This window comes from Furipterus horrens, unplaced genomic scaffold, assembly GCF_987537825.1.
Source record: "Furipterus horrens unplaced genomic scaffold, mFurHor1.1.pri manual_scaffold_7, whole genome shotgun sequence".
NCBI lineage: Eukaryota > Metazoa > Chordata > Mammalia > Chiroptera > Furipteridae > Furipterus > Furipterus horrens.
Window position 1 is genome coordinate 31184503 of NW_028327177.1, and position 21199 is coordinate 31205701.

The 21199-nt window shown below is 45.3% G+C and overlaps 1 non-coding gene across 1 annotated transcript; it reads right to left on the reverse strand.

Moving 5' to 3' along the window:
* Window positions 1-19509: 19509 nt before the first annotated feature.
* Window positions 19510-19645, reverse strand: LOC150004216 (U8 small nucleolar RNA). Its single transcript, XR_016512513.1, has one exon. It is a non-coding gene; the product is annotated as a U8 small nucleolar RNA (small nucleolar RNA).
* Window positions 19646-21199: the final 1554 nt, after the last annotated feature.

A 21199-nucleotide genomic window follows, 5' to 3' on the forward strand; every position in this document is an offset into this window, starting at 1 on the left:
ATTACAATTGGGATGTCAATTTCTGGGCCAGTGTTTTGATGATGATATTGTTACAGAAACAGGGGAGTCCAAAAATCCCCGGAGTTTGTGGCTGGGGGATGGGGAGAAGGAAGCAGCTTTCAGAATGTCTCCACACACCTGAGGCTGATGGCTGGTGTGTTTCATTATGCAAAATTGCTTGGATGCTTCCGAGGCCTCAGGTGGATGGGAGGAGTCTTGAACCAGGGGACGGTATGGAAAGCACACAGAGCCTACGTGGGGTTCTGTGAATGGTCAGAACTGTTGGCAACACCCACTGCATCAGAGGATGCAGTCAGGGATATATAGGCAGCTGTGAACACTTTAGGGGATGGTGTGCTCTGGGGCTGTCTCCCTCGCTTGCGGGTGTTCATAGGGGTGCTCTGGAGAAAGAGAGGAGATCCACGCGGTTTACAGAAAGAAGACAGTTTGCAAGGAGGCTGAGAATCCCAGCGGTTTTGTGTTGAGAGCTGAAGGGCACCACAGCACAGAAAGGACCTCCCCAATCAGATTGAATGATTGGCAGCCGCTGGTAAAGCTGAACTGTGTTCGGGAAGTAGGGAAACAATGTTTCTGGCCTTCCTAAAACTGGCTAGGTTTGGTAGTGGGGAGGCAAGGATATGTGTAACTGTTAAATAAACAATTTTCTTTTCACTCAACTAAAGTATTAAGAGTTGTAATTCTGGAGGCGGGCAATCGGACCCCTAACTAAAGAGCCCGTGGGTTTGTTTTCAATTGGAGCAGCCCAGGGGTTCTGTAACAATATCCTGGAGAGTTTAAGGGGAAAGCATAGGTGTCATTGGTGGGGGGCAAGGAGGTTGTCTCTGGCTCTGGAGCTGTTGTAGCTGTAAAGCTATTAACTTGGCATGTTTTTGTATGTATAGTATTCCCTCACTTATCACGGGTATTACGTTCTAGACCCCCCCACGATGGGTGAAAGTCCGCGAAGTAGGAACCTTACATTTATTTTAGTATTTATATATTTTTAAGGCTTTATAAACCCTTCCCACACACTTATAAACCATTCCCAGTCCTTTATTAACCTTTCCCACTCCCTTATTAACCTTTTCCACACTTTTATAAACACTACTTATGTTCTTAAACATATTCTGCACTCTTAAACCTACGTAATTTTAACAACACACGTATACAGTACCACAAAATCTCGCGATATAGCAAAAAATCTGCAATAAATAATAAAATATAATATTTTTTAAAATCCTGCAATACAGTGAGGCCGCGATAAGTGAACTGCAATATAGAGAGGGACTGCTGTAATCGTCCTCTAGGGTCCTTTCAGCTATAGTATGGGTTCAGTCAGGCCTGTGGCCTCCTAGCCTATTGTTTGTAAAAGATCAGTTGCCATTTCGTGAGCCCTTTGGAGCAAGGATCTCACCCAGATTTAAGGGAGACAAGGGAATGGAAGTTGAGACTGGAAGAGAGAGGCCATTAGCTAATTCTTCCAAAGTAAGGATAGGCTGGAATCCCCAAAGCATCATGTTGGTATGGAATCATTGTATTCTTACAGAGTGGGGTCTCCAAAACTCCCCGGAGCCTGTGGTAGGAGGATGGGGGAAGGGGACAGCTTCCAAGATGCCTTTGCATGTCTATGGCTGGTAGCTAGTGTCTTAGTTATGCAAATGGACTTGGTTCTTCCAAGATCCCAAGGAGATGGGAAGGGTTTTGACCATAGAATGGTGACAAAAGAGCATACGGGGACTGCGCAAGGTTCTGTGAATTGTGAGAACCAGTCACCCTGCCCACTGCATCACAGGCCACAGTCAGGGATTGAAAAATAAGGCAGCAGCCATTTTGGAGGGAGAGAGAACCATGTGGTTTGTAAGGAGTCAAGAGGGCACCATGCAGTTTTAGAAAGAAAGAGAGATCCATGTGGCTTTGAAAGGGCAGAGAGAGAACCACGTGTGATCCAGTGCAACACGGCACATGTTTTCCTGGACTGTTATGTGGAGGCTGATGGCATTGTACCCCAGATCCTGAAGGAGACAGCTGACAGATAAGGGATAGGGAACTTCTGGGCATGTTTTTGGCTTATAGCCTTTTGGAGAGCAAGGGAAATGGTGGATCCCGTGGGAGAACAGGTCTCTGAGCAGGAATGCTCGCAGCCCTCCCCAGGCTGGAGTATTGTAAATAAAGATCTGTTTTCCTCAACATTAGTTGTTGGGTTTTACACCAAGGCACCACGTGAAAGAACCCCCGTTCGCTCTGTAACAGTATCATTCCAGAAGCAATAGTAATTTCTGCATCCATTTTTGAACTTCTCCTGGTCCTACCAGCAGAAGCTGATAAAGATCTGGAAGCCTGGGGTCTTAGGTCCCAATAAAAATTCCAAATTCTTCTTTAAAAAAAAAAATTTTTTTTTAAATAAAAACTTTGGAGGTTCTGTAACAGAATCCACGGGTTGCCCAGATTGGAAACAGAACCCACGGGCTGTTCAGTTATTAGGGGCCCAATTGCCTGCCACCAGAAGCATAACTCTCAATACCAGAGTTTGGTGAAAAGAAGAAGAATTATTTATTTAATGGTTTTATAAATTTAGATTATTTGCGGATTTCTGCTGTTAATCTTATTTTCTTTAAAACACCCACAAACACATAGTTCTACCTCCCCCTACCAAACTAGGCAATTTTTAAAAAGTCAGAGATACAGTCTTCCTACTTCTGAGACACAGTTAAGTTTTACCCGTAGCTCCCAATCATTCAATCCTGATTGGGGAGGTTTTGCCTGTGTTGTGGTGCTCTCCAGCTCTTAATGCCAAACCATGTGGAGGTTCCAGCCTCTTTGTAAGCTGCATCGAGTTCTCCCTTTCCTTTCAAAGCCGCATGGTGTTCTCCTCTGCCCTCCCTGCAAACCGCATGGATCTCCTCTCCTCTTCTCAAAACCGCATGGAGTTCTCTCTTTCCTTTCAAAGCCACAAGGTGTTCTCTCCTTCCTTTGCCAAAATGTCTGCCACCTATTTTTAAATCCCTGACTGTGTCCTGTAATGCAGTAGGCATGGTAATCAGTTCTGACCATTCACAGAACCTTGCACAGACTCTGTGTGCTCTTTCCGCACCGTTCCATGGTCAAAACCCCTCCCATCTTCTTGGGGCCTTGGAAGAACCAAAGCCATTTGCAAAACTAAGACACTATCTACTAGCCCTAGTCATGCAAAGGCATCTTAAAAGCTGTTCCCTTTTCCCCATCCCCCAACCCACAGTCTCTGGGGATTTTTGGAGACCCCCCACTCTGTAAGAGTTCCTCTCTGGGTTTAGGAAATTCCTTAACTATGACTCTTGGTTCAGTCTTTGAGCAAGAGATGAAGGATATCTGAAGGGGTTCATCTGCAACCTTGGGTAGTTTTATTTTAAATGTTAACTGTCTAGTAGTCTTTTTAGAGTGGAAAAGGAGTTCAGACAGAGAATTACTAGAATGAATACTCAAGGAAGGATAGAGGGGAGTAATGGGAGTTATGTCAATCTTAGGCTTTTGTTTTAGGTATCTTTTATCTCTAATTTTTCTTTTTTAGAGGACATTTGTTAAAGCTGGGAACAGTGAAACAAGGAAGGGCTTAGGACATTGGAAGCAACAGGAAAGCCTAAACAAGGCTGCCTTCGCTTTCTGGAAACATTATAGGAGAGAAATGAGCTTTGGCTGGTCTGCTTTAGCTCACTAAGATGTCAGAGAAAAGGAGGGCCTTGGGGACAAGGTCAGTGGCTTAGCCCAGGAAGAGCTGCTGCTGCCCTTTTCTCCCTGTTGCAAGTCTCCTGGGGTCCCTTAGAGTTTAGGAGGTGCATACCTGTGGCGGGGGGAAAGGGGAAGGGAAAGGCACGGGGGTGTTGCTGGGAGGGAGAGCGCACATGGTGACCTTTGTTTTGAGAGGTTTTAAAGGCTGGATCTCAAAAGACTATTCTTCAGCTTTATGCTGATGTGCCAAAATGAGATTTATTCCCTTGACTTCATCTGTCCTTGGGTGTAGTTGGCAAATGGCACTAACTGGATTTCTGTTATCAGTCTGCCTGAGTCCGGTGATTTAAGCTATTTCTCTTCTTGTTGGAGAGAAATGTAAACAATTTACTCTTAAATGTCCTTGGTTACAGAGGATTTTGTGACTTACTAGGTGGCTCCAAGCTATTTATCTGTCTCGGCTTCCCTATTCTACTTGTCTTGGCTTACTAGGCTGTCTCATTACCCTCCTGACATCTTTAGAGGTGATGAGGGAGTGGTAGGGGAACTCAAGAGTTAAAGATTTTAGCCTTAGTTGATAGGCTTAAGTGATTAATGCATGTGGAAAGTTGTTACTCCAGGGGGTCTACAAGTGATGGGGATCATTTCTGAGCCATTGTGTTCCAGGGAGAGAACTCCAAAACACAGATAAGGAACTGTTGATCAACAAATAAAGAAATATTAGGAAATTTGCCACCAGACTGTAAGTCTTAACTGAGTAACCTTTTATCTAAAACTCTTACCTACCCTTCTTCTCCTTATAAAAAGATTGGCTTGAGATGAGATGTTAAGGTGGTTTTTGAGGGTGCATAACCTTCCATCTTCTCAGATTGCCTGCATCTGAGTCAATCTTTGGCTCTATTTATTCATTCTGGTAGTGACAGGCAGCACAAATGCTGACTTTTCCAGTTTCAGGAGGATGGTATGTCTTCAGTTAGTGCTTCCTGCTGACAAGAATCATCGTCCTTGCCTGCGTGGGGTATGGAAGTCTCTCCCTGCCTGATCTAAGAGAGACAAAGGATATGAGACTGGAACAGAGAAGCCATTAGCTGATTCTTCCAAAGTAAGAACAGGCTAGAATCCTCAGAGCATCATCATGTTGGTATGGAATTGTTGTATCATTCCAGAAGCAAAGTTGATAGGTTGCTCCAAGTCGTTGACTCAGTTACTTAGTCCTGAGAAGGAGCCAGTTCAGTTAAACTGTTGAGTCTCACTTCAGGAGATAGTGATGCAGATGGGTTTCCAAAGTGAGACCTATATTGTGTAAACAAGCAATCAGGTATTAAATAAGGAGTATGCCTATGAAAACAGAAGAAAAAACAAAGGTTAATGATCACAATAAATTATAAACCAGTTTCTGAGCATGTAGGACTGTCAGTTGAGAAAGCTTAAAGTTTCTTTCATTGAATAAAAGCAAGCAGTAACAATCTGATAGATCCTCTTTATTTGCAGTGTAAGTATCTCTGGTGATGTTATCAGGTGCTCAGGCAAATTCTTTATCGCTAACACTGCATCACTAGTTCTCAATAATTCCAAGTCAAAGGATGGGGGGAAATGAAACATTAGTTTAGAGAGTTGTAGCCAAATATTTAAGAAAACTAGAAAAATTCAGGATCCAGTTCAGTTTATAGGTAAAAAAATAAAATTTTGAAGACAATTAACTGAATTAGAGTCTAATATCCATAACTATGTACCATAGATTCTATTGAAACACAATTTTTCCCTTAAAATCAATTTCATTTTTATCAAAGATAGCCAAATCAAGATTATTTACTGCATGAAATCCAGTTTTAATTTATCTGATTATTTGCATAAACACGACAAGAATAGTAATTAATCATATAGGCTCTTTTAAATCTGCTTTGCTGGAGTATCATAAAAAATCTTCAGACTGAGGTTTAATTAGCCCCCCCCCCCAGGGTAAAAGAAGCCAAGCCACATAGATGCCATCAGGCTTTGCCTACAATGCGTACAGATTTGGGTGGATTCCTCAAGTTCTCAAGGTTCCCAAGAATACCACGAGGGTCTTTCTTTGCCATCTCCCAGGAAAGCAACCTTCACTCCTTACCTGGAAAGACTGCCATGAACCATGTAAGTAAGCAATGTACCAGGCTCTTCCTCCAAGGGGCTCTTAACAGCTTCAAAGTAAAGCTTTCTGGTGACATCCAGAGTCTAGGCGTATCTCTCTTGATCATGACATTCCAGTCAAAATGTAAGTTTTCATTAGCCTTTTTGCAACAAATCTTTCAATGAAGCTACTTCAGAATCTTGAAAACTTTTGTAAGCTTCTGCATGCCAGTTAAAATAAGTATCTCTCCCTGGCCGGGTAGCTCAGTTGATTAGAGTATTGCCTGCCCTGATAGGCCAAGGTTGCGGGTTCCATCTTTGGTCAGAGAACATATAAGAAGCAACCAGTGAATGCATAAGTAAGTGGAACAGCAAATTGATGTTTCTCTCTCTAAAAATCAATAAATTAAAAATATTTAAAATAAATAAATATCTCATTCTGTTTCCTCAATTTGGGAACCCTTAATTTCAAGTGCACTTTTTAAATGTTTTTGTTTATTGGAATGCTCCTCCCAATGGCCACTGTAGCTCTAGGCTGTCTCCAGCAAATTTTGCCTTCTTTGCAAATAGCTACAGCTTTAAAGATCTATAGTTGTTAAACATAAAATAAGCAGGTCTGTCAGAGGGGGCATGCTCAAGTCTTTGGATATAATGAATCCCATATCTTAATAATTACCTGAGGCCTCCTGCTGGTCCCAGTCCAATCCCAGCTGATAATCACAAACAATTCCTATGAAAGTTTGGATTGGGGAAAGAACTGAACCAATAAACCCAAGGAATAAGTACACAGAGTCCAGACAAAATGGAGAACTGCAGCTGCCACCAGCAGTTCCCAGAATGGAATCTGGGGGCTCATTCCAAACAATGGGGAATTGTAGACTGCTGTCATCTCTTCCCAGTCTGGAATCCAGGGATGGAGTTAAGGGCTGGGGGTCTTCTGCAGGGGGAACTGCAGCCTAAAAGGCAAGAGGCTTGGCTCCTGGCAGAACCATGTGCCAGCTCAAGCTGACTTGCCTATAAAGGAAAGCGAATTAGATCCAGAGCTTGGATGCAAAGAGAGAGTGGGGTTCAAACTGAAAGAGATTTACCAACAGCCCTCTGAAATGGCTACAGAAACAGTGACTTCAAAATGGAGTTTGTGGGAGTCATGCTTGTGTTTACCATTGCCCAGAATGCTGTCAGAGGTTCACTTCATTCCCAACACTGTCATGAAATTTGGTAAAGAACAAAATTCAGCCCTGCAAATTTGAAGATCTAATTGGCTTTATTAAGCAATTTATGAGTTGGGTAGCATCCCATCCAACAACTATTTCTATAGAAGGGCTCTGAGGGGTTGTACAAAATGGAAGGTTTTTATAGGAAGAAGGTAGAGCAAGGGAGCTACTTCCAAAGGAAAGAAGGATTTATTTTTAGACCATGACAGCTTCTTTTGGGGTGGAAGGGAATGCAAGGGTTTTATCATGCAGATGCCTCTCTTCCTATGGGCGGAATGGAGAGGGCCCACCTGACAGATTGAACAGCCCATTGGTGTTGACCAGACTATTCCAGACTGATTATTTAAGATTACATTTCTGGTGTAGTTCAAAACTGCAATTAGGGCATGAGCTTTAGCACAAGCAACGCCATGTTGGGCCTATGGTTTTCTCTTTAATGCTACAAATGGTAGTCCAGAAACCTCAGGCTCATATCATCAACACCTTAGGCTAGTGGAAGTGAGTGAGTTGGTTATCTCAAAAACTCAAACACATTTCCACCCCACCCATGTAATTATACGTGAGGTGAATATGAAAAAAAGGAGCCTGACTTAGAGTGAGGTGTCTGGGACATTTTCCCTAAAGAAGAAGTAGACACCAGCCAAGTGAAGGCTGTGGGTTTATATTCCTGGAAGGGGAAACTGGCATGGAAAGGCCCAGAGGCAAGAGAGAACAAAGCCCTTTTGAGGAACTTCAAGATCTACAATATGATTGGAGCACAGAGAACAAGGTGTGGGAAGAGAGGGTGACCAGGGAGAGTTAACATAGTTGAGGCAGGCAGTCCAGATGGGACAGGAGCCTATAAGATGGACTTGTCACCTTTAACCCAAGCCAGAGTCCACTGCTGAGCTCTACACGTAATGGGTCTCTGGTGGGCTGAGGGTTCAGGTTTGTCACCCATATAAGTAGCTGGGGACCCAGTGCTGGCTGAATATGAGGATCAAATCTAATGAGGTCACTTCCCTACTTGAAACAGAAACAGAGTCCCATATTCAACATGGCCACGAGGCCCTGCCTGCTCTCCAGGGTCCTGTCTCTCCCCACCCTTGGCTTCTCCCTGGCTGCTGGTTTCACACCCCAAATTCAGAGGGAAATCAGAATAGGTATGGGCACAAGCTGCGAGCCTGTCCATAGAACCCGTTCTCAGGAGCAGCATCTGGCTTCAGGCTGTACTCACCGAGCCTGCCTCTCCACGGGACACCAATTATGTAAACTATGACAGTAAGGGGACTGAGCGGTGACCATGTGGGGTGACGTGAGGGCAGCAAAGCAGGGGCCACAGGACCAAAAACAATGGTCCTGAGCACCATCTCTGGGCTCTGAAAGCTGCCAAATGCTGATCCAGACTCCAGCTTTGAACTCCTGGTGAAATTTTTAATAACTTGTTCAGAGGGAGCCATGGGAAATACGGCTTCTTCATGGTCACATATATAGGAAGGTGGAGAAAGTAAAAAATGAGACGTTCAGAATTATACTTAATGGCTAGTATTTCTTGCCCTTGGTTCTCAGTAGAATTTTCTTTCCACTTCCTCTCTGGTTTCTGATCTCTTTCTGATTTATATTTAAGCTGCCTAGTTTACATATGTGTTTCTAATTATAAATTGCCTCCATTACTTCCTGGAAGTAGACTAATAAATGAAAGAAAAATATTATGAAAATGGGGTTGGTTTTTTAATTCCACAGAACTGCCATAGGTGTAAAATATTTTGCTATAGATCAACTCCCGGTCCTCCCGTGTTATAAAACGTTTCCTTATTGTACATCTGTGCTGTCAGCGTGGAGACACGGCCATCAGTGGTGGACAGTCAGCTTCCTCTGTTTAATTAGTTGCTCGTCAATGCACAATATACAATTTCCTCCTGCCAGCCCAAGTGTAACTACAGCTGCAAGTGCACATCTGTGTCTAGCTCACAGAGCAGTCAGGCTTATGCCAATCATCTCTTTTATGCAAAAAGACCAAAAAAGTGCATAAAGCCTCACAGGGGCCCCAGTGTCCTCTTGAATGTGGTTTATGTGCAGGGATTGCCATCTGCATGTTCTCATTCATCAGCTAGAAAATGATGCTCCTCCAGATCTACTCTTAGAATCTGACCTGAGAGATCAACCCCTGCAACCCCTGGTGGCAGAATCTCCAGCTGTAACGCCAGGCTCTCCGGGTGCACCGCTCTTCGTTCAACTCTGCACAATTTAGTAAATTTTGTATTTCTTAACATTAGAACTATGGGAAGCCAGCACAGAGCTTCTTCCTGGCTGGCACTAAAGCTACCCAAAACCTGTGGGAAGTCCTCCCAGCTGAGGGGAAGGCTGTGCAGGATCCAGACCCTGGCAATGCTGAGAGCCACTCAACTGGGATATCCACCCTAGTCCTCAGTACCCATCCTCCCAGTTTCCTCTTTTCTCCTGAGTGTCTCCAGGCACATTATAGAGATGGCTTTGAGCTTTCAAGCAGGACTTCATCTGTCTGAATGCTCATGTGACCGTTGTTTCTACAAGACCAAGGCAACAAACCAGCCCTTCCTTCCTCCTCCCCTGACATGAGCTGAGCAGGGAAGGGAGAAAGCAGGGCTCCAGGCCTTTCACCTGGCCTCCTTCCCAGAGCAGCTTCTTCTCACTGCTAATGGGCCAGGGCTTCCAGGTACCTGTGAAGCCCTTTCCCAGCAGAAAAACTGAGTCCAGCAAGGAGCCAAACCACAGCAACCATCGCTTACTCAGAGGGAGGTCAAGTCTGAAACAGCCTCCTGTCTTGCTAAGCCTCACTGCACGTAAGTTACCTTTAAAAACGAGCCCCAGATGACTCACCTGCCACAAGCCTAGCCTCCGCAGAGGTGTTCCATAGACAAAAGGCCACCCACTCCTGAGACAGCTGTGCCCTCCCTCTCGTCTCCCAGCAAAAGCAGCTGTTCCTGCAATCACTAGTGGCTGTACATCAGCAACGGTCTCCTCCACATCAGAGGGTCTGTCTGGCAACAGTGAGCAGCGCGCAGGGAGTTGGGGACAGCTGGAAGTGGCCAGACCAGCTAGTGGAACAGGGCAAGGACAAAGAGGAGCCTGTGCAGCAAAGCAGGGGCAGACAGGGGGCGCCATGTGGTCCCAGCCCGGCAGCTGGGCACCACCCAGAAGCCTGTTAGAAATGGGGACTCATAGCTCCCACCCCAGGCCTGGTAGATAAGAATCTGCATTTTTATAGACCGCCCCCCCCCCCAGGGGTGTGAAAGTTTGAAAAGCATAGAATCTCCAGGTGGTTTCTATAACCATTCCACAGAGCTACTGTGAGTAATAAAAGCCAGGTCATAACGTCTTCATTATCCAAAGAAAACACGCCTTTTCTTACTTAATTCTGGTAACAATCCTGAGAGGTGGGTAGTGTTATTCCATTTTACAGGTGAAGCATGTAGCTCACAGGGGTTAGACTACTTACCCAAAGTTACAAACTTAACGGGCTAAGATTTCACCCTGGGTTTGCTTGACCTCTAAACCTGTCAGTGAGGCAGGAATTCTTTGCTTTGGAACTGCGCCTAAAACAAAGTCCCAAGCAAAAAGCCTTTGTACTCTGAACTTGAGCTGGAACACTTGAGGAATCTGAGCTAAGGCTCCACGGGAGGGGCCAGGCAGGGCTCCTCGCTGATTTGGTGAAACAACAGGGCGCAGAGTTCCAGCACCAAGACTCTGCCCAAAACAGAGCCCTGCGGGCTTCCGCTGACTCACAGCTCCTGCACCAGGTCGGGGACACAGTACCACAGATCTCAGGGCTGTTCCTGTCAGCTCACTGCCGCTCCTCTGGGACCTGCCGCCGCCCCACAGCTTCCCCGAGTGATGACAGCCCAGCTCCGAGGCCTCCAGGCCTCGTTCCAGAAATGCAGTTTACAGCTGCTCTCTCTGGATCTCAAGGCCAGTGTTGCTCCTCTGTGCCCAGGTGCCCCCTGTAAAATCAAAGGCTCTAGGCTCTCAGAAGATGCAGCACAGAAAATTTCACAAACTTCATTGGTCATCTGTTATATGCCCAGTAACCAGAAGTGAGGCTTTCCCGTGTTATCTCATTTTGTCCTGAACCTATTGAGATGGGCGCTATTATTCTCATTTCAGAGCTGTGAAAACAGAGGCTGGTGGGTTAAGAAGCTAGGATTTAAACCCACATTCTAACACCAGATCCAGGACTTCTTAACCACACAAGAGGAGCATGCTTCACAGATTAGGTGTAGGACTTACTGTGTTACTTGGTCATAATTTCACTGCAAGTGCGTGTGCCTTTTCCATTGGACCATACACCTCCAGGGGTTGGCTTGTATTAACTCTTGCATCCCAACGCTTACTTAGCCCAGTGCCTAGAATATAACATATGCTGTGTGGATGCAAAGGGGCCACATATTAAACCTGACACGTTCACAGGAGGCCTGTAGACAGCCTGACAAACTCAGAGACCTAAGGTAACCACACAGGATGGGCTGAAATTAAAACCTGAGTCATGGCACGTAATAATCATGTCCTAGGCTGGTATCTTTCCCTAACAAAGGTCAACCTTTACCTTAACAAACCTGTCTATTTTCTTTTTGCATCTGTGATAACATAGCTTTGGAATGTCAGGATAATTTCCTTTTTACAGATCCCTCAGGACTCAAACCCTGCACCAAAGCAGAGACCACAAATTCCCCTTGTTATTATTATCGTGTTAATTGTTAACTATCCTACACCCACCTAAGTAAAAGAAGTCTGTCTGTTCCTTCGCTTTTCATCCAATCCCAGAGATAACCTCCCCACCTTCGCTTTCTCCCACCTCCCTAATCTGTCACCCACAGATTTCACGTAACCCCTTTACGTCTTCCCCCTTTGATTCTAATGTAGAAATAAGTGGTAAAACTGCCATTTTCTGGAGCATTTTCTCAATTCGTTGAGAGTTTGCTTCCTAGCAATTGTCATCAGTTTGGCTCAAATAAACTCATAAAAATTCTTACAGGTTTGTATGTTTCTTACAGTGACAGCTGAATAGACTGTGTTGAACTAAATTATTCAGCAAATCTTCCTAAGCAAAATATTATGTACCAAACCTTGTGCTAGCAACAAGGGCCACAAAGGTGAAAGGGAGGGGAAAACAACCCATATTAGCTATTGCAGTAGTGTTAGGAAAAAATTTTTTAATTAACTTATTTATTTATTTTTAGAGAAAGAGGAAGGGAGGAGGGCGAAAGAGAGGAAGAGAAACATCAATGTGTGGTTGCCTCTCAGGTGCCCCCAACTGGGGACCTGGCCCGCAACCCAGGCATGTGCCCTGACTGGGAATCAAACTGGCAAACCTTTGGTTTACAGGCTGGCTCTCAATTCACTGAGTCATACCAGCCAGGGTTAGAGTTAGGAAATTATAAGCACAGAGAAATGCACCAAGTGTGGTGGAAGCATGGGGAGGGGCAGGGGTGGTGGCCCTGACTGATGTGGAGCCTGAGAGCGCCGAGTAGACACAGAAATTGGCCACAGGAAGGACAGAACATTTCAGGAAGGGAAGAGCAGGGGTCTGAGAGAGCCTGGTTTGGCTGGTGTTTTAGGGGACTATAATAACGCTCTGGAGGAAATGGGCTTTCCAAGGGGCACCCATAAATGGAACTCCTCCCCCCAAAATTTCAGGCCTCCCTTTCCCAAAACAAAGTCCATTTCAGTCAACAAACATTGGAAAACAGACCCAAATGTATCTATCTGCAAAACTGAAAGTGGAAGACACCTGACTGAGAGTGCTTAGTTTTTTCTCCCAAATCACCAAACAGCCCACCCCAACCTCAGAGGAACAGAGAGGGAGCTGTTTATTCTGTATCATTTCCTCTGGGGAGTCTGAAAGTCCCTCCAGTCTATAGTTCCCCCACCCCACCCGGCAGTGTTCAGAATGGCTGCCACAGGAAGTACAATAGGAAGCTGAAGTCTGGACAGGCAGCCCAGCCACTATGACAATTGCTCTGTAGCTGTGCGGTGGGGTAGCTTTACTCCCAAAGGTGAGGCAAGCCACCTAAGAATGGTGAGCAGGACAGTCACAGCACTGGTATGGCCACTCTGGGAGCTGCGGGGGTGAGGAGGGTAAAGAAGAGGACATAACTTGAGAGGGGCCACCCCAGAGCTCTGGCCAGAACAGCAAGGATGAAAAAAGGCAAAGGAATCAAGAGGAGCTAAGGAGCTGGCACTCAGGGCCAGATGATTCATTGGGAGTGACAGACAGAAGGAAAGATGGAGTCCAGTTGCATTCCAGGGCTCTGGCCCGGCAGCTGGCTGGGGGTGGTGTCACTCTGGAGACTGAGAGCACAGTAGAGACGGCATTAAGAGGGGAAGAAGAGATCCCTCTGGGTTATGCTGGGTTTAAGGCCTTGAATTTTGGAAGTCAGGATGCCCAGGAGGTGTGGCTATCAGATGAGAGTGCCAGTCTGGAAAGAGAGAAAACTCAAGTCCGACCCCTGGAAGAAGGCACATTTCCCAGGCAACAGGAAGCTGGAGTGAAAAAATAGCATCACAGTGAGTCACCCAGGATGGTCTTTCTGTGTCTCCTCCTCCCATCCTAGTGAACTCCAGCCCCTCTCAAAGGAGGGACAGAGGCCATTACACCTAAACTTACTTCTCGGACTAGACCTCTGCTGCCAGGGTTTCCCCCTTCTTTCTCCTGCTCTCTGTGGACCACCCAAGACTCAGAGCCATGCCTGGGTCCCAGTGCCACTAAGGAGACATGACTCAGACTCTGACTCACTGTAGTCAGTGCCACCATCAAGGACACCTGATGCCTACAATGAGAGGGAACAAATGTGCAACCAGCAGGTGAAGTATGATAACTATTAGAAGTGACTTCTCTGGAAACCAACAGAACCTAACCACATTTTTGTCTTCAAAAATGCAAGCTAGGCTTTGTCTAGGTCCATCCGGGGCAACAATGAGAGCCAAGGGTCTAACCAGGCTCACATTTTTTCAGCGGAGTTTAGTCGATTTCCTGCTGAACTTGTCAAGTTTGGAGAGAGTTTGGTTCTTTCCTGCAGCTGCCTCCTGATGGTGGAGGCAGGAGGAAGCAGCCCAGGGGTAGGCCGTGGGGCGGGCAGAGAGGCTGCCCCTTCTGCAGCCTCTGCCTCCCCAGCAGCCAGGGAAGCAGAGCAGCCCACCACTGAGAGGTCCTGAGGGTGGAGCATTATATTCTCAGGCTCAGGTTTCCCACTTTCTTTTAACTGTGAGTTTCTAATCTAATTTCCATATTAACTTTAGAGGACTCTACTGTACATCTCTATTTTGAAAGACAGACCCTTAAAAGAGTTGAAAATGTAGGTGGTTGGTCTTTAAGACCATTTCATAGGAAGCAACCTGCTAAGACTCCAAGGGAAACCAGCACAAAACTAGACTGAGGGACAGGAACTAAGAACTGTAATTCTAAGCAGCTACAGGGATCAGAGACCAAAGAGAGCCTTTCCCTCCCTCAAGTGAAAGACAGGAGTCACACCTGAGAAAGGAGCAGCATTCCTGATGGCCTGGGCAGAACCCTACCTAGGTCCATAGTGCAGACCCAGGACAAAGTCCAAAAGCTGGTTATAGAACCTAATGTAGGGTTGGGTTGATTAACAAACAAGATTCCTTGCTGTTGACACACATTCTTGAGCTGCCTTGAGCTCCCCTTCACCCCATCAGAGTGATGCTTGGGCAGAGGGCTCTGGTGAAGTGGGGCTGGATCTGGGGGTGAGAAAATGGTTTCCAACTGTGGGGAGGGCAGGCTAGCAGCGGCCAAGCATCAGACAGGGCCTGACAAGTCGTGCAGAAGACTGCAGCCACAGCCGCTGCCTGAAACTCATATATATCCCTCTTCTCTCTATTAACCCCAAGTAGAGACGTTCACCATGCTGCCAGACAGCAAGTCAAGTCACGAGCATGGTACCTGCAAAGAATCAACAGCCTCTTTCAGGTAGACCTGAGACTCTAGAGGGTAGTTCTTGTTAGAATCACTCGGTGCACTATCAACAAAACAGAAACAAGCCTGATGCTCAGGCCACACCTCAAATCAATAAAACCAGTTCCCCAGGGGCGGGAACCAGGCCAGTGGATTGTAAAGCTCTCCAGATGTTTCCACTGTGCAGCCAAGGTTAGAACTTGAGGTTGAACTCTGGCTTGGCTTTTTACCAGCTGTATGACTTTGAGCAATTTACTCCAACTGTGCTTCAGGTTTCTCACTGGTGAAATGCAGCTACTACTAGCCTTACCTTTTAGAGTTCTTTAGCGCTGAATGTGCTTAGGCAATGCCTGGTATGTAACCCTTCCTGTGCTAAATGCTAGCTAATATTATTCATGGTAGCCAGGATTCAGTGTGAAACCCAAACCTGAAAAAAAGCCTCTTTGGCTTTTTGGGGATTTGTCAGATCTCACCCTTTCAATCACACCATGGTTTGTGGGGGTGGAGCTGGGTCAGATTCTGTTGTGTTGATGGATGATCACATGCTGGTATTTCTAAAGGGGATAGGGTCGGAGAGAAAACCAAGTCCCATACAGGCTGATTATTATGTCTTAAAATGAGAAACTACCTTCTCAGGAAATCATCTATTTTTCAGTTGTTGATTCTTCTTTGGCGCGGAGTTTGAGGGTGTCAGTTTTATTGAGGTATGATTCACGTGGCATATGATTTACTCATTTAAAGTGCACAACTCAGTGGTTTTTAGCACATTCACAGAGTAGTGTATTCTTTTTCCTAAATTATCTTTCAAGGGCCTGTTCAATTACTGCCGTACCTAGTGTTCTTGGTACAGTCTTTTTAATATATTTTATTGATTATGTTATTACAGTTGCCCCAATTTTCCCCCTTTCCTCCCTCCACTCAGTACCCACCTTCCCTCCAGCAATCCCCTCACTGGTCATGCATATAAGTTCTTTGACTTCTCCATTTCCTGTACTGTTCTTAACATCCCCATCTATTTTGTACCTACCAATTATGTTTCTTAATTCCTGCACCATTTCCCCCATTCTCCCCCTTCCCCCTGATAACCCTCCAAATGATCTCCATATCTATGATTCTGTTCCTGTTCTGCTTGTTTGCTAAGTTTGTTATTTAGATTCAATTATTCGTCGGCGGCGGCGGCAGCCGTCCGTCTCGAGAGACGATGGTGTAGCTTCTTAAGAGTCTATCTGCACCGCCGAGGATGGCTGTGCAGTCCGACTCGGGAGTGACACGGTATCTGTCTCCTCCCGTGTTGAATCGACATCTTGCGATGACGCTGGAGTGTCCTCTCCAGTGAAGCTGAAGCTACAGAGCCTGGGCAGGATGATATGGAGGGTCTGCTGTTGCCCATGCAGCAGACCCCCCCTCTCTTCGCAGCTGAAGGGTCCAAGGGAAAGACGGAGTCAATACAGCTTGGCTTCAGGTGCGCCGCAGGAGTTGCCGGTGTTGACTACAACGTCAAACCGCCTTAGGGAATCCGGCTCCGGATTTTCTGTCGGGGTTTACTCCCTTAGCCTTTCCCCTGAAGAGGTATGCCGCAAGGCAGCGGAGGTTTTTTGGAGTCAGAGTTTTCCTTCTCTGATGTGCCCTGACTGGAAGATCGAACCAGCGACACTTAGCTCGCAGGCCGACGCTCAATCCACTGAGCCAAACCAGCCAGGGGTGATTCAATTATTATAGTTGTGAATTTATTGCCATTTAACATTCATCATTTTGATCTTCTTTTTCTTATATAACTCCCTTTAGCATTTCATATAATAATGGCATGGCAATGATGCACTCCTTTAGTTTTACCTTGTTTGGGAAGCTCTTTATCTGCCTTTCAATTCTTAATGACAGCTTTGCTGCAATGAGTAATCTAAGTTGTAAGTCCTTACTTTTCATCCTTTTGAATGCTTTGCCAGCCCCTTCTCACCTGCAAAGTTTCTTTTGAGAAATCAGCTGACAGTGTTATGGGAACTCTTTTGTAGGTAAATATCTGCTTTCCTCTTGCTGCTTTTAAGATTCTCTCTTTATCTTTAACCTCTGGCCTTTTAATTATGATGTGTCTTAATGTGGTCCTGTTTGGGTCCATCTCTGTGCTCCCTAGACTTGTAAGTCTATTTCCTTCACCAAATTAGAGAACTTTTTTAAATTATTTTTTCAAATAAGTTTTCAACTTCTTGTTCTTCTTCTTCTCCATCTGGCACCCCTATGATTCAAATGTTGGTACATTTAAAGATGTCCCAGGGGCTCCTTAGCCTATCCTCACTTTTTGAATTCATTTTTCTTCTTGCTGTTCTGATTGAATGCATTTTTCTTCCTTGTGTTCCAAATCGTTGATTTGATTCTCAGCTTCCTCCCCTCCACTGTTGGTTCCCTATAGATTTTTCTTTAGTTCACTTACTGTAGCTTTCATTTCTGCCTGAGTCTTTTTTATGCTATGGAAGTACCCAGTGAGTTCCTGGAGCATCCTGATAATCAGTGTTTTGAATTCTTCATCTGATAGGTTGCTTACTCCATTTTTGTTTAGTTCTTTTTCTGGAGTTTTGTTCTGTTGTTTCATTTGGACATATTTCTTTGTCACCTCAATTTGGCAGCCTCCCTGTGTTTGTTTCTGTGTATTAGGTAGAACTACTTTGACTCCCTGTCTTAGTAGCATGGCCTATTGTAGAAAAGTGCACCTGTAAGTTGTATGGGACGGAGCCTTAAGTAATCACCAGGATGAGGCAACCTGTGTCACCGCTCTGTGGCTCTATGTCAGGAAGGGCTCGGAGAGGGAACAATACTGCTGCCTGGCCTCTGGAGTCTTCTCGGGAGAAAGCTGTCTCTTGGCACTCACTTTGTTGCTGGTCACTTCAATTTCTCCCCATATACCACTGATGTCCTTTTCCCTGGTACTGAATCCCAAAGGGTGTGGATCTGCTTGAGTCCTAAGTCAGTTGCAGAGCTCTTTAAGAGGAGTCTCCCACAGTTTCTTCTGCCACCCCAACCTCTGATGGTTTTTATAGCCAGAAATTATGGGGACTTATCTTCCTGGTGCTGGAACCCTTGGCTGGTTTGTCTGGTCTGGGGCTGGGATCTCTTGCTCCTGAGGTATCCCTCCTTATTTTTATCAACCACACATGGATGTGGGACCGCCCATCTGTGTCTCCCCACCTCTCTGCACATCTCCGCATCTCTGCCCCTCCTACCCATTTGGGTAAATGTGGCTTCTTTAAATTCTGGGTTGTAGGATTTCCATGCAGCTTGATTTTCTGGGTGATATTTATTTTGTAGTCTAGTTGTACTTTTTGCTATAGTTGTGCAAGGAGGTGAGGCGTGTTCACCTACGCCTCCATCGTGACCAGAAGTCTCTTGATACAGTCTTGGAAGAATGCTCTAATCTAGCACTGATTCACTCTCTACTTCAATATGCTTGGTTTGCATGGTTCCCAAGATGTGACTATCTGAGCATGATACTGCTCAAAATGGTATTTTCAAGTCCCTGTTACAGAAATCATGCCAGAAAAGCTAAAACACCAGCAGCATGGGGTTCAGCAAGCAAAGCTGTCCCATTGGCAGCCAGCCCCAGACAGGAGATAGAATGGGGAGAATGGTCATTAGAAAGAGATAAGGGAGTGAAGGATCAAGAATCTTAACCTCTCCCTGGCTCATGCCTCAGTAAGTGGCAGAGGCAGATCTTTCCTTATCTCAGACAGTAGGACAGCTTCCAGCATTTGCTGGGCTTGAAACACATGGGGAAGGGATAGTCCTCCTGTTACTGGAGGAGGGCTGGTCTGGAAACAGGTTCTTGCAGTGTCACAGGAAAAGCACTTCAGGGACACTTGTAAGAGTGGCAATAGTGGCAAGATTCACTAGAAGGGCACGTGGGGCATAGGTGGCCTTGAAAGGCTACAGAACTTGACAAGGTGTACCCCTAGCGGGTCCAGCAGCAGAAGCTGGTCACCGTTGACAGTCTGCCCCTGTAACAGTGGAATATTGTAATGGTGGGAAATTGTAACCCACCCTACCATTCTTTTGATGTTGTTTCTGTAAATGCTGACTCTGATTAATATGTAGCTTGTAGATGAACAGCATGTTTGTGTAAGAATCCTAGAAACTAACTTCAAAAGATACGGACTCCAACCTTCAGGCATCCCAGTTCCCAGAGAGTTTCTGACCTTCAACCACGGAGTCAGGATGATGTAAAACCAGGATGAAGTGAAGTCGGGATGACTAAACCAGGATAATGCACAGCGGACCATCACTTGCCTTATCGGAATGGACTGTGCTCACCTGCATGTAGAGAACTTTGCAGCCCCCTCTTTGTTCTGTTCCCTCCTTGTAAAAACCTCTGCCTGCACTGAGATGGGGAGACAGGCTTTGAGACGTGAGTACTCTTCCAGGTGGCTGGCATCTGAATAAAACCACTTTCCTTTACATCAGCACCTGACCCTCAAGTATGGCTTTCATAGGGACAGGCAACCAGACCTACCTTGAGTTCACCCCCAGATATACCATACCTTCTGCCTCATCTTTTTTTTTTTTTTTCCAGGAAGAATCAGAGAGGAGCAATCAGGGTGTCGCGAGCCCTGATTACGCAGAGACGTTAATCACGAATCATGCGAACTCCAATCATCATATTCAAATCTGTCCTCCAAAAGGAGAAACAGGTAAGGATTATCCTACCTGACGATCCCTTCTGCCTCATCAATGACAGGTAGTTCAGCTCCATTTTGCTGCAGAAGTCCAGCTTCCCAGGCCACAGGCCTGCATTTGTCCCACCAAGCCCAGGAGGAGGGCATCTGAGGCTCCAATAGTCTAGCTCAGTCTCTGCTCCCAGCTGCGCTCCAGCCTGTACAGCAGCCAAAAAGAGATTGGGGCCTTTGTTAAGCTTCCCTATATCTGGGAGGGCTTGGAAGAGAGCAGGCTTTCTTTCAAACTATCCAATCTCTTTCCTGGCTTTTCCAGGGCTTGCATCCTTATCCTAGCTAATCTTTTTCCCAGGTTTGTCTCCTCCCCTTTATGGTTGATATTTGGCTTCTACTCTTCAGGCACTCAGTAAGTGGATTCCCCCCTTAACTGTTTCTCCCTCCCCACCTTAATCTGAGAAATTGGCCAGTTGTTCCCTGGGGTGATTGGAAAGTTGGTCTTTCCTGCGCACTAGGATGTTAATCCATTTGGAGCAGTGATTCCGGCTATTCCCTATAGTGTCTGTGAAGCTGTAGTTTCCCAACTTAATCAGGCTCATCCAGTTTTCTTCGTTCTCTTTTGTTAACACCTGACTAGCTACCTACACAACACACCCAGAATTCCCAGGCGGAAGCAGTCTGTCAAGCTCCACTATCTTGAAAGGTGACAAAAGTGGGGACTGTTGGATTTTAGCCACTGGATCCACCACTCAGGATTGAGTCTGTTAACCTAAAAATAAAAAGCCAAATAAGAGGCAACAAGCATTTGAGATCTAAAAGAATTCTGGAAGCAGGCAGGAACACAAACAGTATTCTCATTAGGAGGTGAAGGCAAGGGGTACTTATGAGAAGTATGATTAGAAGGAAGGAATTTCTATGGTGCATATTAACGAGCATAGTGATTGATATTAATTCTAAAGAATGTCTTTAATTTCACTGGGGAACACAATTTTCTTTGAATTAGACCTGACACTTGTTTTTTACTAACTTTTGACATCTGAATCCAAAAATGATGCCAGTTTTTTTCCATCACATCAACTTTTTAAGGTACAGGACACCCTCCCTTTGTCCCAAAAATCATACAAGATGTACATACAAAGGAAAATAAAGAAAAAATTACCTGAATAGACTGTTTATTTATTTTATTCATATAAAGACTATATATTGTGACTGTAAGTCAAAGTGTGTACAAGTAGTGAAGTTCTGCTACCAAACATACATACTAAGGTATTTTATCTTTTCAAATGACAGGCTAGAAAATGCCAAAATGAGATACTTGAAACAGTGTCCCTCAGTTGCCAAAGTTTTAACAAATTGCTTCATGAGACCCAGTTTCATGTGCAGAGGTGGGAATATAATGTTCTTTCTGTCAGCAAGTGGCTCATGTAGAATATTTGGATCATCAGATTTGAGGTCAGATCTTGGAGACCAATTCAACTCCACCCAATGCTTCTCACGAGCTCTGCTGTCCCACATACACAGAACACAGGGATCCTTGGTGTATCCATGTTTCTGGCCAAGAAGAAAGCAAACCATTTTAAGATCAACATAGATTATCC